Raw genomic sequence first — 14,861 nt, 5'->3', positions numbered from 1 at the left:
CCATTGGCTGAGCAAGATGTAGTCCATTCTCTGATAAATACGCCGGGTATTGCAGCTAGTTGTAAATATTTTTAAGATATATGATGTCTGCCGTTTTATCACCGGCCTCATAGTCACTTTTGTCATCGTCCCAGTGACCATCATAAGGTTGAGCAGAATAGTTGATTTTAACGCATAGTTTCCCTTATTTTGGTATCAGCGCTTCATCACACTCTTCGATCTTGTCAGCTCCAGGTCGTTCTCCATGGGTCACAATTTCATGGTTACGACTAGAATTTTATATATATTTCTTTCAATTTCCCACGAAGATGCTATTTTCGTCGTTATTTTTCAAATTTAAATCATTTGCGAGATCTGGGATAGTATTTTTAGCATTACGTATAATTTTTACATTCTTCGTGATCATTATAGTCGTCTAATATTTTGCCTTCATTCCACTTCTTTGGTGTTGTATACCCATCCTCGTTATCTTTAGTAAGCTTAGTTGTACAGGTGTTGAGATGTTTATTCACGAAACATCTTGACCAAAGGATTTCTGACACTGACTGCAACTAAATGGTTTTTTGGCAAGGATCCAAAATAAGTACACTCACTCCTCTCGTGACGTTTAGAATTTTTTTCTCAAGGTAAACTCCTTTCTGCAGTGTATACAGCGGTGTCCTTTAGATACAGCTGCAGACAACGAACCAGGTTACATGTCACCTTCTGCGACTAATACTAGATTCAAACTGAAAGTTTTAAATTGGAACATTTATTTAAATAGAATTTTCAATATTTCGTCAGCGAGAGTTTATTTATCCCATACAAGACACTTGTCCCAAAAGTAGTTCCTATTCCTGCCCAAAACAAATGGTACTACGTGGTGTGTTAGGTATATATATATATATATACACACACACACACATATATATATATATATATATATATATATTGTGGGATGTGGGATGCTCACTCGCGATCGCAAGAGAAGGAGGGCTTCGCTAGACATCAAGGAGAAGGAACTTCATCTTGCATCAGTGTTTCTCAGCCGTCTCAAGACATAGTAACATACGCAGTAATGAATCTTTTGTTTTAAATCCAGAAAAATATATATATTGTAAGTGCTGATTTGGTAAAAGGGTTTCACCAAGTAAGCGAAACTCTGAATAAAATTACTTGTATCATTATGAAAAAAAAAATTACATTCAAGGATTGTTTTCTCAGAAACACTCGGAAAATATCAGCCGAAGTGACCCCCGGAATAATCAGGAACACACGGGAAAAAACCAACGTAAGTCTTGCTAAATCAAGCTCAGTGAAGTCTCGAAAATTATATTAAAAAATAAATAAATGCAAAACAACTTCTATCATCTTGGGAACTTCTCCTTTGTTCAGCAAGGACGGAGTTATAGCACGGCCAGTATTTTTGTTGTATTTGTCCCAGTAGCCGGACTGTTGGGGCGCGCTCCAAGCCAGTGGTTGGAGCTCGCGTGCGGGGGGGAGGGGGGCTGTCTCGCCCGGGGCGGAACCGGAAATCAAGCAGGCGCTCTCGGCGGCAGAGAGCGCCATTGTGCCGCACAAAGCGCGACCCTCCTGCCGCCGCGGGCCGCACTGACGTCGTTAGAGGCCTGCCCCCTGCCCGCTGCCCCCTGCCCGCTGCCCGCTACTCGCGTCTGGCCGCGGCGAGTCAGACACGGGGCATGGGGACGCACCACAACGCCGAATGTCAAAATTGACCACAACGCCGACAGCTAGAAAACTACTGTGTAGCCCAACGCCGAATTACCACAACGCCAAAATACACTAACGCCGAAAAATGTCATTGCAGGACTGCCACAAAGATTAGGTTAGGTTAGACTAGGTTAGGTTAGACTAGGTTAGGTTAGGCTAGGCTAGGATAGGCTAGGTTAAGTTAGGTTAGGTTATATTACGCTAGGTTAGGTTAGGTAAGGTTAGGTTTGATTGTGTTATTTCGGCGTTAAGGTACATTTAAGAAACACACACAAATTCGTTCAGTTGTTATTTCGGCGTTGTGGTACACAGCAGTTTTCTAGCTGTCGGCGTTGTGGTCAATTTTGACATTCGGCGTTATGGTATTTCGGCGTTGCGGTGACGACCCACGGGGCATTCGCCCGTCGCACAAGGGCTCGGCGAGAGGTCTCCAGTCCGGCACCACGCGGCGCGGCACGTCCTGTCATCCGGCACCACTCGTGCATGCTGCCCTCTGCCGCCGCGGCGCTGTCCACGTGTGTAGTTCGTTACTGTCTGCTCTCACCTCAGCACAGTGTCTCCTGTCTTCCAGCCGGGGGCGCAACAACAGGGGGGGCAAGGGTATTAAGCCCCACCCCCCTTCTGAAACCTTCAAGTGGGGGCAAACAGGGGCAAAGAAAGTGCTGTGTAATCAATTTTTAGATAATAAAACTGCTTAAATAGCACCATTTTCCACCTTGAAATACAAATTTTTCCGGGAGAGTACCCCCCCCCACCCCACCCCCCGCTTCAATAGGGTGGATCTATGATTCTTTACAAAAAGTTATATTGCCCCCCCCCCCCCTTTTGGAAATTTAGTTGTTGCACCCCTGCTTCCAGCGGGTTACATTTCCGTAATTCCGTAACCACGGACACTACGTAATATCAGAGACTATTATCTTCGAAAGATTTGTGCAATGGGAGTGCATGACTTGATGTAAGCTTTTGGACATACGCCATTGCTAAGCACATGTATGTCTGTAGAAGAAAACAAACAAAAAAAAAATACCCAAAAGATAAAAACACAAATTAAGCAAAACATTGCTGTTGTCAACATGATATGGTTTACTTCTACAGACATACATGTGCTTAGCAATGGCGTAGGCCTATGTCCAAAAGCTTACATCAAGTCATCAGAGACTATTTTGAACAGGGATGCTCATCTGGATTTTTTCTATGATTAAAAGAGGAAATTAAGGATTAGTGATAAGAATAGGTTTTAAAATGTTATCAATTATGGTTCACACGGCGGTTGTCTTTAAGGGTTAAAACTACCCCCACGCACACATAAATTGTGCACGCGATTTAAAATGTGCTTAAGATATCCAAGTGGTTCGGTTTAAGTAAAAATATGCCGAGGGCGCATGAGTATTTCTGTTTTCGAATTTCTTTTTAAACTGTATTTTTAGAAGAGCGAATGTGGTAAAAACGTGTGTTTTCAGAGTAATTGTAGGCATGAAATACGTATCCGGAAAAGATTATTGAAAACATTCAAGTGTGACTTAAATAACACTTTTATCACTCGAATATCATAATTATCCTTTATATGTAGGACGAGAAGATTGCGTGCCAAAAGCGAAAACACGCTAGAAGCAACAGCGAGTGTCGCACTTGTCTTTCCGCCTCACTGACTCAGACACACCCATCACTGGGCGAGCCTCCTTTAAGGGCGACACTGGCCCGAGCACCGCTCGCCTGTTCGACTCTATGGTCCGGTCGCCCGACGTGCGGCCTCAGAGCACGTGTTCTGAAGTGCTACTGGACTCTTAACCCCGCCACAACACACAACTACTGTCGCCCGACAACAAACACTTGTAAATGAAAAAAAAATTGGTTTTCTGTAAAGTCGGTTTACGGACGATAGTTTAACGTGACAACGTCATAACAAATCTATGAAATGATTGCAACTTTTATGAATAAAATTGAATAATTTTTATTGAATTATCACTATTTTGTATGGATACAAAGAAGGAGTGAAATGAAATGTACCATTTATTTGATAAATTTACTTTTATTTGTACTCATTAATTCAAATATGTTTTTACTTTAACGAACAGATTATTTTAACTATAACTTTTATACATGTTTGCTATTTAACTTCTTCCAATCTGTGTTATTCTGTTAAGGATAGGACGATGATAGGAAAAGCAGGAAACGAATGGGAGTGTTTCAAGTTTAATGTGCCTCGAAAAAGTCAAATCAATGGTTGTTCTAATCGAGTGGAAGAGAGATAGATGTGGCGCAAGCGTACAATGAGCGTAACGGGACAATGAGCGTAACAGGACAATGATCGTAACGGGACAATGAGTCATCCTTTTTCGTGCGTGCAGCCGGCGTTCATCGATTTATTAGTAGTTGTCACGTCAAAAAAATTATGGTTAGAAATCTTTCTCAAGAACTCCAATCCGACATTTACAATAATAATTTGCAGTAAAAATATACGGGTATGTAGGTACTATTCTGGTCCCTTTTTAGCAAATGGCAATGCATTTTATCGTTCTGGTTGTATTCACCTTTCAGCTGTGTTTATCATGATTTTCATATTCAAGCTATGTTTACATTCATAGTTTTTACTTTTTATAGTATTCACGTTAAATTATTTATTCATATCATTGATCTTTAACTATTTCTTAATTTTATTTACCTTTAAGCTTTGTTTACTTTCGTAACTATGATAATAACACGATGTGATTTATTTCAAATACATGCTTATATTTTATAATACAAAATGCTATAAAACTGTTTTGTATTAGTTATATTTTTCTGTTTCAGAAGTGAAAATCTGATTACAAAGTCTTTTGTACCTAAATGAAATTAATAGATTTTTTGTAATAAAAGGTCTGTTTTAAAATAATTATGTATATTTAGACAACCCGGCTAAAAGACTATAATTAGTTTTTCTTGGGTAGTGTTTTAATAAAACACGACTTCAATTGGATTACAACAATCTGTTTCGTGAACATATCAATAGTGACAAAGCTTGCTGGGTATTATAAATTTAGTAATCGTTAGTACTGTTTCATTTGACTGACCCATATACCGCAGAGCTATCATTCCGTGAGATAATTACTTAAAAGCTGTTCGCAAATTGCAAACAAATCGCATTTTCATATAAACTGTGTTACCAGTGGTGTTAACCGGGTGGGGGATGTGTGAGTCGCAAGGCTAAGTGCTTAGTCATCAGTTTGCATCCAATATAACCACAAACGAGTTCTCTTTAATATAAAGGATTTATTTTTCTACTCGTTTCAGGGTTATATTCGTTATGCCAGTCTAACAAAACTCACGAAATAATTGGGTTTTAATTTTGATGTTCTACCTATTAACTACATATTAAATTAAATTAAAAAGACGTAATTATTGTGAAATTGCGATGTGCTAAGAGAGAATACTGCAGTTTAAATATTGTGATTACTTGATTTGTTACATAAACGTAATACACTTTATATACCGTTCAAATAAGTTCTGTAATTTTTATTGAAATGCCAATATTCTAGATATCTGAGATATTTAAATATATCATAATCTTACAATTTATTTGAAAAATTATTTTGAACGTATGTCGTTGCTTGTTTGCACTGAATGTGATGATTAATATTATTGATTTCTGCAACAAATGGGCAAAACACCCTTGTGGCAAGCATTTTCCTTACTTCCCTCTCACTTTTCTCCTAAATTTCGTTACACTCCTAGCCAACACCCACTCCTCAGCCAATACATTCCATTCCACTATCTTCCACACAACCATAGAATTAATTCCCCTTTCCGTCCTTCTTCACTCCTTAAAGAAAGACCTTTCTAGAATTCTCCCTCATAGTTCTAGGCACACTAATAGAGAGAATACAAAGAATGGACAAAGAAAGAGAAATACACGAACACAAATAAAAAAATTGGTTGTCTGTAAAGTCGGTTTACGGACGATAGTTTAACGTGACGTCATAACAAAACATTGATGAAATGATTGCATACTTTTATGAATAAAATTGAATCATTTTTATTGAATTATCACTATTTTTTATGGATACAAAGGAGTGAAATGAAATCTACAATTTAATTGATAAATTTACTTTTATTTGCACTCGTTAATTCAAATATGTTTATTACTTTAACGAAGAGATTATTTTAACTATAACTTTTATACATGTTTGTTATTTAACTTCTTCCAATCTGTGTTATTCTGTTAAGGATAGGACGATGATAGGAAAAGTAGGAAACGAATGTGAGTGTTTCAAGTTTAATGTGCCTCCAAAAAGTCAAATCGATGGTTGTTCCAATCGATTGGAAGAGAGATAGATGCGGCGCAAGCGTACAATGAGCGTAACGGGACACAGCGAAACGGGACAATGTGCGTAACGGGACACTTTTTCGTGCGTGCAGCCGGCGTTCATCGATTTATTAGACGTTGTCACGTCAAAAACATGGTTGCGTGTACTCATGTACGCGCGTTAGAAGTTATATTTACTTGGCGTAATAAAACACTAACTTTAAATGTTGAATGTAAATAATTAGTAAAAATGAAGTAATAAAAAGACTGGAGTGGTATAATAAATACCAAATAAATACTCAGTATTCAATATTAATAAAAGCATGTGTTTGAGATAAAAAATATTATTTAGTAAAATATTCGGGATAAATATAACTAATGAAAATATATAAATATGCTCAATTTTTTTTCTTATTTAATAATTTTGATTAGTATTTATTTGATAATGTAATAAATTTAATACAAATAAATTATACGTACAGGAACATGACCTCAACTATATGAATACACTTCAAAATCACTGCAAAAATATTATAATCAATATTTATGTCACTAATATTCACAAACTAGGGTTCCTTAGGTTATATTTTTATACATTCATTTCTCAGTAATTATACATTTACAAATGTTTACATTCGTCAAAATACCGCATGTAATTTGAAGTGACCAGATGCACTCGCATACGAGCTTGCTTTCGTGAGTGCTAAATTTCCTGGTTAATTAAGTGTTATTGTTAAACAAAGTGTAAAAAAAGGGGGGGAGGAAATAAATTATTATTAAAAAATTATTACGGTTTTAATTATACGGACCGGTAATCAATATTAATCACTGAAGTAAATGATTAGAAAGCATATATTTATTTATTTACATTTGTATGTAGCCTTTTTATTATCCTGTGTAAAATTTCGTTGCATCCAAAAAAATTCACTCTCATAATTATTTTTCCTTCATAGCTAGGAACCGGAAAAACTCGCGGGTTCAATGACCTCCAGGATGAACTCCGTAGCTCTGCGTACACTCGGTCAAATGTCACCCACTCATTGGCTGCTGTCTTGCGAGACGTCCCAACGTAGCAGCCTGTGATTCGATAAGGCTTATGTCGGGTGTTTCCTCATTGGCCCAGCGTCATCCAGTTGAGTCGTGTGAGCCAATAGCAGAGGCAGCACTGAGGTATAACTATATTTGTATTTTAGCCTATCGCGAAATGAATTCGCGAATTTTTCCCGTGTCTCTATTCGTAGCGCGCCTAAAGGAGTGTAAGCTGGAAAACGGGCGCTGGGACGGAACGAGGCGAGGCTGTGTTGTGCTCGGGAGACACCAAGTCGGTAATAAGTACCTAGAGGGTGTCCGGGCGAGTCCTGCCAGCAGGACCGTCCCGCCTGGCGCAAGCTACTGCTCTCTCTCTCTCTCTCTATCTCCGTACCGGCGGGACGAGTAATTAAAACACTACCATCCCCCCCCCACGGGCCATCCGCCGTAACGAACGCACGGCCGGTAATTAGTTTCCCGGGCGCTAACGAATAACGCTGGGTCCTCCCTTGTCCCCGCCGCGACAGTGAGCGCCCACTTGCTAGGGGTGAGCGATGATCCTCCCCAGGCAGGCTGTTAGCTAATGAAATAATGCCGCCGGCTTGTAAGAAGTCTGGCCCCTGTGCGCCCCGGGCTAATGAATGAGCGAGGGGGGGAGGGGGGGCAGCTGGACTAAGCTCCGCCCCTTCCGGCAGTCTGGCACGAGGTCAGGCGGTGCCGGGACTCCTTCCCCCGTTGTTCCCGGAGATCCGAGATACACTCGCTGCCTTGAGCACTGGCGACAATGTCGCGGTCACACGCGGCCTCTTAGTCCCTCGCGATCAGACACGGCCTCTTACAAAGCAACACCAACTCGTATTATTTAAATATATACTTTGAAGTCGAGCGGAAATATTTGTTTCCCGATAGTTAGAGAATGGAAAAAATCGCGAATTCATTTCGCGGTAGGCTAAAATACAAATAGTTATAACTCAGTGCTGCCTCTTCTATTGGCTCACAACTCACCTGGATGACGCTGGGCCAATGAGAAACACCCGACCAAAGCTTTATCGAATCACAGGCTGCTACGTTGGGACGTCTCACAAGACAGCAGCCAATGAGTGGGTGGCATTTGACCGAGTGTACGTAGAACTGTGGAGTCCATCCTGGAGGTCATTGAACCCGCGAATTTTTCCGGTCCCTACCGATAGTTATTTAATGGTTAAAAAAAAACGTGACCGTATGAAATTTTGCTTTGCAGTAAGGTTTAAAATAATATTAAGATGGGAACTGTATTTTTCTTTCAAAAAAATAATTTACCGCTGGAATAAACTTTTCTGTGCTCTGCAAAAACGAAGTGTTTTGAGCACGCATGCATGTGCTGGTCTTGTTTGAATATTTTTTCCTCCGTAATTTAAAACATTCTGTTTTCCGGAAAGGTTTAAAATTTGCTTGTCTGTAAAGTCGGTTTACAAACGATAGTTTAACGTGACAACGTCATAACAAAACATTCATGAAATGATTGCATACTTTTATGAATAAAATTGAATCATTTTTATTTTAATAATAAAAGAATAAATACTTAAAATTATACTAGTAATCATATTTTTAAAATGCAAGAATAATTAATCTTTATCGCCGAAATTGTTGTTGTAATAAGCAATGAAAACTACATTAACTATTCACTTCACTTTATAAACAGTCGACGAAACAGTTCACGTGTAGATGACTTGTCACTAATTTTAAAAACTGGCGTTTAGCTATATAAAGTTTAAATATAATTATGAACAAGTATTGATATAAATAAACTGTAATCAAATATCTTTGATCAATTATATGAATCACCATAATTTTTTAGTCAATTGTAACATAACATATTATTACTGCACTCGCCGACAGCGTAACGGAACAATGAGCGTAACGGGACACAGCGTAACGGAACAATGTGCGTAACGGGACACTTTTTCGTGCGTGCAGCCGGCGTTCATCTATTTATTAGACGTTGTCACGTCAAAATCTATTAAATTTTGTCACCTTATTTTTATGGACATAAATAAAACTATTCGAAAGGGTGGCCACACACTTACACTGGATTTTGATCTTGTGGTGGATGTTTATAGTCTTTCGTGGTTTGTTTTGCTAGATAAGTTGACAATTCTGATTTAATTTGTTTCGAAAATAGAAAATGAGCCTAACATATGTTGGTACGAGTGATCATTGTGGGAAAAATATATGTAAGAAAATGCAGTCCTGCATGGCCGTAAATATTTTATTTTTATTTTTGAGAATACTGATGTAAAATGTATTTTGAGAAAATGAAGACACAAAATATTTAACACGAATTTATTATTTGTTGGCATTAGTAAGCAGGATATAGACACTACTACAGATTGTACGTATTATTTAATGGTTTTGTTTCTTGTCTGTATTGACTGGTGTTGGTACGAATACAGACACCTTCCACCCGCCCACCTGGCACAAGAGAATATCCCACAAGGAAATATCACTGAAATGTGACGTCTGTATCTGCTGCTCACTCACGTGACACGGTCTGTGATGCTGTGTGGCCGCAAACTCCTGTTCAAGTCAGTTAACGGCTCTAAAAGTCAGTCGTTTGAAAAAAAAAACGTATTTATTGAGATACAAAAAATAAAATGAAATGTGAGCAAGTCATTCAGAGTTCCTCGGTAACGAGCAAATTTTTGTGTTCTCACTTTGCAAAAAAAAACTTTTAATACCAAATTCAGGCACGAAATTTAACGTAGAATTCTTTAAAATAATCCCGAGCGTGATGAATATACGCAAATTCGCGTTTTCAACTGCATTTCTTGACGCGAATCACACGTAGTTCCCGCAAACCGCCGCGAGAATTCGCTGCCGCAGCAGCTGCGTCGATTATCGAATCATTCAAACTGCAAAGAGAAATTTTTAAACGGCTCCCATAAAGAGAGAGAAAAAAAGAGTTGTCTGTAAAGTCGGTTTACGGACGATAATTTTACGTGATAACGTCATAAGAAAACATTGATGAAAAATTGCATACTTTTTAATTTTCAAATATTATTTACAGTTTTTGCAAAATTAATGTAATTTAAATAATTTGTTTAAATATAATCACGAACAATTAGTTAAAAGAAAAGCCCGCCTTAACCTGTTTGATATTATAGAAGATTTTCTCGCACGGTGGTTGGCCGGTTCTTGCACGCTCGGCTCAGGCGGAACGTGACAATTTTTTTTCGTGCGTGCAGCCGGCGTTCATCGATTTGTTAGACGTTATCACGTCAAAATAATTAATACACCCCGCCTTCGGACCTAAATTTACGACAAGGAGTTTTGTTAAAATAGTGACCGTCTTGTTAAAAATTCGTTAAACAGTTAATACTTTAAAGTTTCCCTTTGGCTTTGTGAACTCTGGTTCGCGCCACCCGCCGCAGATGGCAGCACCGCTCCGTCCAGGAGAGGGAATACTTTTCACAGACGATGGAGCCAAACGACTCGACCGTGCATCTTCGGTTTTTTTTGTTCATTGTAAATAAATATGGCGGTGTTGATAAAAGGATGCTAATGGTAAATTAGGTTAGGTTAGCTACATTATAAATACTTTAAAACATTGTGGACGGTTGATTTGGTTAGGATAGCTACATTAAAGATACGGAAAAAAAGCATGAACTTCGGGGAACTTCGGGCTTTGACTCCCGCCGAATGCCGAACGCCGCGAGCAAAGACGGCGTGTACCACGTGATGCGCGTCACTAACTCACGGGAGCAGCGCTGCGGCGGACAGCTTCATAATTAATGCCGTGTACAATGGGCGGGTCGTCAGGCGTGGTTTCCGGGCCGCCGGGCGCTGCCAAACAACCCCCCTCCCCCCACACGGTGCTGACTGCGGGAGTGTGGCGTCTCTCAGCAGGGGCAGGTGGTTTCCGCGCGCCGCACTTGTGGAACTCACTGCTTAGGTACAGCAAACATAATGATCTTTGGCTGAAGTCGCATATCAAAACAAATATGTATGCAAGTATGCGAGCGCTAAATTACGCTGTTGCGCAAGTATGCGAGTGTGCAAGTATGCGAGTGTGCAAGTGTACAAGTGAACAAATTAAAATTAACAATTTTATATATATATATATATATATATATATACTAGCTGCCCGACCCGGCTTCGCACGGCTATACTAATGGAAAAAAAATTAAGCCACATCTCCCATTTACAGTAATGGTAAATAAAGAAATATCTGTGAAAATATATTACAATGCTGTATAATGTACCGGAGAGAAAATGAATAGCACCGATGGTTTCCCGACTCGTGCAAGCAACGTACAACTGATGTACCCGTACTTCGCTACGGCAGTCTACAGGCAGATCACTCTTGCGCCGCTCATTATACATGCCCCTCCTTGTGGGTACGCCACTGCCGCGTGATGCCCGTTGTCATGGAGACGCAGAAGGCATGAACAATGCAAAATCCTGTTCTCATGCAGACAAAGTACCCACTGTTGCCTGGTTTTAACCACCCATGGGATCTAATTTTCGGAAAATGTCATCCTGCGTAACATAAGGAACATTACTGTGAAGTTTCAAGTCTGTAAAATATATATACTTGAAAAAAAGGGCAATAAAAACAAATTAAACACAGAGAGAGTAAAAAAAAAATAGTTTAGGTTTGCGATTTAAAGTGATAAAAAGTATTTAAATACTAATTGAACTCTTATGAGGGTACTGATTGCTTCGTTGTTAATATCACACGGGTGTTTTTTTACTTTTATGGGAAAATTAAGAATGATAAGGCATCTAGTGCGTGGCAACAATGTTAATAGGCAATAGGAAATAAACTTCTAGCGCCTGCGGCATTGTCAACACACACTTCGTACGTGTACTGCATGTTGTATCTAACCCCCTCCAACGCATTTGATTCTAAATTGGATTTTTAGTAAGGATCCCTAATGTTATTGATAATATAATAAAGCCTATAGCCTTCCTCGATAAATGTACTATCCAACACTGAAATAATTTTTCAAATCGGACCAGTGGTTCCTGAGATTAGCGCGTTCAAACAAACAAACAAATTCTTCAGCTTTATAATATCAGTATATATATATAAGTAAGGACAGGTAAAATTCGCGGGTTCAATGACCTCCAGGATGAACTCCATAGTTCTGCGTACACTCGGTCAAATGCCACCCACTCATTGGCTGCTGTCTTGTGAGACCTCCCAGCGTAGCAGCCTGTGATTTGATAAAGCTTTGGTTGGGTGTTTCTCATTGGCCCAGCGTCATCCAGGTGAGTAGTTAGCCAATAGCAGAGGCAGCATTGAGGTATAACTATTTGTATTTTAGCCTATCGCGATATGAATCCGCGAATTTTTCCGGTCTATATATATATAAGTCTTTGTTTGCATGTGTCTGTTTCCTCGTCCCGATGTTTATTTTTTTTTTGTGCTTCCGACTTGATTCCTTTTGATAATTCTGTATGTTTTTAAATACAAATATTGTTTGTAATTTCCTTTTGGTTCAATTGATTGAAGGTTATATCCTGAGCTTGTAACCACACACAGCATAACCCTTCACTGGCAAATCCATGTAAAAAAAAATTGTTCAAAGAGCTAACTGCAGACCCTCTCGTGTTTGAGGATACTTTTGCGAAGCAGATTATTAAAGCTCTATGAATGATCACGAGTTTAACAACCAGAGGGGAAAAATAACGTGGGTAAAACATAATGATAAATACTGAATGCTAATTCATTTCGAACGAAGAACGAGAGCCTCGAAAAAGAAATTTCAAATTGCTTACATAAAAATTAATGTAGCTAGAATTTAAGTATGAACGCTGCAGCGTTTTTTTTTTTTTAAATTTCACTGTCGTGCTTTAGAAAAATAAAATTTTTGCGTGTACGAAGTTAGTCTCTTGAAAATTGTAAGGAACTTTAACGTATCACATTGAGACACTGGTGGCTTTTATTCTGCTCTTAGAAAAAAAAAACAGCCATACGAAGTCATTAACTCAACCTCTAAATGGTCCCTTTATACAGCTGACTCGGCTAGAAGGCAGCTTTTGAGCTCGGAAGAAATTAAAGGCAAAGAAAACGTTTACAAAACATTCGACTGAGAGCCGCCACGCGAAAGCTGCTTGAAAGGGGCGGATACCGAAATGCTTTTCAACTCCGCGAACTTGCGAGACCGTGGACGATGGAGACGGTAAACAGCCGTCAAGCTGTCCGCGCATGCGCACGGCACAGACACCAACTCCATACAGAGGCGGAAACAACCGTTAAGCCCTTCACTGCACGCACGAGAACCCCGGAGCTTTTAACAGGATTACGTGGCCAGAATGAAACAACTGCCGATCTTGTACAAGTTTGTGGTAGTAGATACTCGTTGTTAGCTCAGAATCCAGAATTCGGAATAATGCAACGCATAAAGTTGCTTGGCTTCTGGGTTTCTGTCCGCGTCGGAGGCTAAGTTTTCATCGACGTTTCGTTGAGCCTTGCAGTCACCATCTTCAGGGTAGCATTTACCTACCCTGAAGCAAAGTAACTTCAAACAATGGCCTTTAAAGCCTGCGATCCTTATTAGTGTAACATATCCTTGCAAACACTCTCGAAACACTCTCCATTGTCTCTAAAGCAACATAATTTGCTCTATGTCATTTAGCAGTTTAACTAGTTGCATTGAATTTTGTCAGTTCCTGAGATGTAACTAATTTTAAAATTGTTATTGTAACCAAATTATTTATTTAATTTTTGTGTGGTTATAATCTTACGCTATAATTATGATACTGTATAATTATTTTATAGTAATTAAACGAATTAAAATAAAATGCATTGTTCCAAAGCCCTAGAATATGATGTCCACTAGAATGTAGGTACATTTTAACACACACATTCAAGGTTTGATAAGTTCCATGTATCATCGCTACTAATATAATAAATGCGAAAGTTTGATTGTCTGTTTTTTTCTTCTTCCACGCAGCAAATTATGAAATTCCATCCATAAGGGAGTGAAAAAAGAGGTAAATTCAGTTTTATAATAGAAAATCACGGGACGTAGGTCATAGACTCACAAATAGTGAGTCTGTGTCAATTCTCTATGTCCACCACACGGTCATATAGTAAGATCTGGAAACTTCCTATTCTTCTACCTGGCGAAACCTACTCGCTTAATGAAGCTCGCGGCTGCTAGTGAACTAAAGGCGCTAACAACAGTTTATTTCAAAACTTCGTCAATGATGGCGTTGCCTGGAATAAGTAACGCTCTATTGTTTGGTGTGTCCGTCACTTTCTTTCCTATAAAATGAAGCTGAAGATTGGCGTCCCGGTTTTGTTGATGCGTAGCCTTGATGCACCGAGATTGTGCAATCAATGGGACTTTAAAATTAAAATTTCCCGTTTTTCAAGTGAATGTCCTACAGACTTGAAGTTCGGTAGTGATGTTACTTGTACCATGATTATGACGCCCCCGCAAGCCCCTAGGGAACGTCGTGAACCGCGTAAAATTGCCGGGAATTACCTGGTATAGTGTATCGCCATCCGACATATCAGCAAAATAAGTTACGGCACACAATTCACCCAAACCTCTCGGCATTCAACGCGGGTATAGAAAATATCAGGGCTTAATTTAAACAACAAAAGAAAGGAATTTGCTTGAGAAAGCACAACTTTTGCGGCAAATACGACAAGACAATATTTATTAATCTGAAAGTCTGACATCAAACTATTACAAGCATAAAAAAATATAAGCATTCGCCGGTACCTATTAATTAAATCGGGCCCGATGCTATAAATTATATATATATATATATATATATTCATACCCAACACATGATAAGGAAATATAAAAATACCCTAATCTTAACATCAGTTACCAAGACA

Source organism: Bacillus rossius, chromosome 5, assembly GCF_032445375.1.
Source record: "Bacillus rossius redtenbacheri isolate Brsri chromosome 5, Brsri_v3, whole genome shotgun sequence".
NCBI lineage: Eukaryota > Metazoa > Arthropoda > Insecta > Phasmatodea > Bacillidae > Bacillus > Bacillus rossius.
This window is presented reverse-complemented; position numbering follows the sequence as displayed.